At 40.9% G+C, this 3,034-nt stretch overlaps 1 long non-coding RNA gene across 1 annotated transcript in view; it reads right to left on the reverse strand.

The window, feature by feature from the left end:
• Positions 1-1,532, reverse strand: part of LOC145418471 (uncharacterized) — a 5,994-nt gene extending 4,462 nt beyond the window's left edge. The window contains exon 1 of the long non-coding RNA XR_013900693.1: positions 1,484-1,532. This is a non-coding gene — a long non-coding RNA (uncharacterized LOC145418471). The remainder of the gene's footprint in view (positions 1-1,483) is intronic.
• Positions 1,533-3,034: the final 1,502 nt, after the last annotated feature.

Raw genomic sequence — 3,034 nt, forward strand, 5'->3', positions numbered from 1 at the left:
TATTGCTGCTACATAAAGGCATGGGAAACAAAATACATTGCTCAAAATATAAAGGTACAAATCATAGTGTTAAAAGCATACTATGTAAGATGAATGGAAGAGAGGTGGTTTGAAAAACTGCACCATTGAGAGTACCATATTAGGAAGGAAGAATGATGAAATAAAAGTGGCAAGGTATGTGTGGATCAGGTGGTTGCTATGAGGAATGAATGTGAAAATCATTCAGTGAACTGAAGGGATATATGGACCTACAGAAGGCATATATCAACGTTGATAAAGACGCTTTGTGGCAAGTGTTATAGACGTATGGTGTAGATAAAAAATTAAAGAAGGGTGAAGGAGTTTTTAGTAAATGAATCTATCATGTGGAGGGGAGAGTGAAGACTGAGGTAATGGTGTGGTTGCATCGTGACGTTTTATGTCACCATGTCCGTTCATTTTATCCAGACATGGGCTGCTGAGAGAGGTCGACGACGTAAGGTACTGTGATGAGGGGCAAGTTAGGATTCAGGGAGTGGAAGAGACTGCGAGATAAACGAACTGTGGTTTGCAGACGATACAGCATTGGTCACAGACTCTGGAGGTAAACTTTAATGATTACGTGCTAGCGAGGGAAGTATAATCAAGCTGTATGGGTAGAAAATTACATGGACCGGCTCGGCCCGGTCCAGCCCAACCTTCAAGCTCATCAGAGGCTAATAGTTTTTTTTTTTTTTTTTTTTTTTCTTTTTTTTTTTTACAATTTTGCGAGAGCAGTGTTTTTGTTTTCTGTAGATGCCAAGTTGATCAATTCAATTTTGCATTTTATGATTCACAAAACTATTACCACACAACAACGCTGTGTAAAAGGGAAAGCAATTACAAAAGCTTGCTCGCTAGTTACGCCCGAAAACGCACATCATAGTGGTAGTTTTCACTGGGATAATCACAAACAAACAGAGAAGGAGACAGAAACAGACAAGCATAAAAATATGGATAGAAACAGAGATATAAAAGGGGACAGGGACCGAGGCAGAGTTATGGACAGGATCAGAGAAAGAGACATGAACAAACAAGAATAAATATAGAGACTGGGAGAGAGACACAAAAGCAGACAAGGACAGGGACTGAAACACAGACATGTACAGTAAGACAGACAGGAACAGACAGAGACAGGAGCAAATAAAGTAAAGAGACAGAGACAGCTATAGGGATAGGGGCAGGAACAACGACAGACATGTGATACGTACCATAAAATGAAACATTACCACAACCACTTGTCATTGAACTACAAGGTGAAGTGAGAAGGGACAGAAACAGAGACATTAACAAAGAGAGTTGGACCGACATTAACAAAGAGAGTTGGACCGAGTAAAATAATACCTTGGGAAACCACTTACCAGCTTAATGTTGGCTTACTAACTGGAGAGAGAGGAGACAGAAGCAGGGACAAAGTCAGGGACAAGGACATACTGCAAAACCAAACCTCGACATAACCACTTACCAGTTTCATCTTGCCTTATAATGTGTGTGTCTGGCAGGATACTGATTGGGCTGGCCGCAACCCACTCCTTTTATACAACTCACAGAGGACACTGATCCCTCAGGCTATTCTTAGTTTTTCCTAGTAAGATACATCACGCTCATATTTCACAACCATGACTCCCTCCCACCTGCGCTGTGACACGTAGAATAAAAGCATATCCCGGATTATAGGAAGGGGATACACTAGGTAAACTTCCTGGATCCAGAATATTGAGAGTACTCGTACAGTACACAGGAGTGCATGGGAAGAACAGAAAACAGGAGGCCAATTGGCCAATTACGAGATTATCTGTTGGACGGAAAATTCTACCAAGATGTAATCACCGCATGAAAGAAAAGGATAAAAAAAGGGGGTTGGAAAGGGAAGAGAAGATGAAAATGAGAAAAAAGAAGCGATAAATTATGGCGTTGTGAGTCTGCAAGGACACTCGAATATTTCGTAAGTGTATAGAAATCTCTTTCTTATGGTATACACTGCCAGATGTATGAGACGTATGTCTCATCCAATAAGGTTATGGGAGGGACGGAGGGAAGTTCCTAGCAACCCCTCCTCCTCCCATTAAGAAAATGATTGCTTCTGTGGAGTAGGCCTGTAAAGTGGCAAAATTGGTACACAGCTAGTTACAACGCTGCGCACTCATTTACATTTTTAATTCCTCGGTTACGTCGCAAAAATTTATATATAAAAGGTACATTGTCATGTGTTAGCAACTCGTTTTTCGGGTCAGTTCCAGTCAAAAACTTTATATGAATAGTAAGATCAATTCCGAGAGGTTATGGAGGTAGCAACAGTTTTTAAAAGCGTCGTCTTTTTGATGAAGCCCATGTTGCAAGTAAGCCATAATTCTTGGACCGAAGTACTTACCTCCTACGGTCGGACAGCTGAAGCAATGTATTCAAGACAGCTCCAGACGATTTTATTAACCTGGGAGTGAGTCGTGGGAGGCTGAGCGGGTTAATATCGGTAATACTGACCCTCTCGTGCTCGGGACAATTTTAATATTCTACTCTGTCTTAATGCGATCCGATTTTTATTCAACTCAGATTTAGTTACAGGAGGCTGAGAGGATTAAGGCAATAATTAATACTCTGTTCTTCTGTAATCTTTCAAGTTAACCTTCTCTAACTTAGTGTGAGTCATATACAGGGGTTTTGTAGCACCCTTTCCTTAGTGGTTTGTTTTGTGTATTGAGCTAACCTGTTGTATGCTACTGATGGAGACACTATGTGGATAAGGGAAAGACATACAAATAAAAGAAGATATTAGGATCCTTCATGTACATTATTTCTCTCTCTCTCTCTCTCTCTCTCTCTCTCTCTCTCTCTCTCTCTCTCTCTCTCTCATCCTTGCTGCCCTGTAACATTCAGTACTTTCCACGACTTTAAACAATTCTCTGATGCAGGCAGATCAGGGATGGACCTTCATGCCGTGTACTTATTTAGTCCGTCAGTCCTCTTGTTCTAGTATAATATTTAGACTCCTGGAGGTATGGAGATTTATGGTACTCTA

This window comes from Coenobita brevimanus, chromosome 114 (genome assembly GCF_032717465.1).
Source record: "Coenobita brevimanus isolate Jiangsu-jjx chromosome 114, ASM3271746v2, whole genome shotgun sequence".
In the NCBI taxonomy this organism is placed as follows: domain Eukaryota; kingdom Metazoa; phylum Arthropoda; class Malacostraca; order Decapoda; family Coenobitidae; genus Coenobita; species Coenobita brevimanus.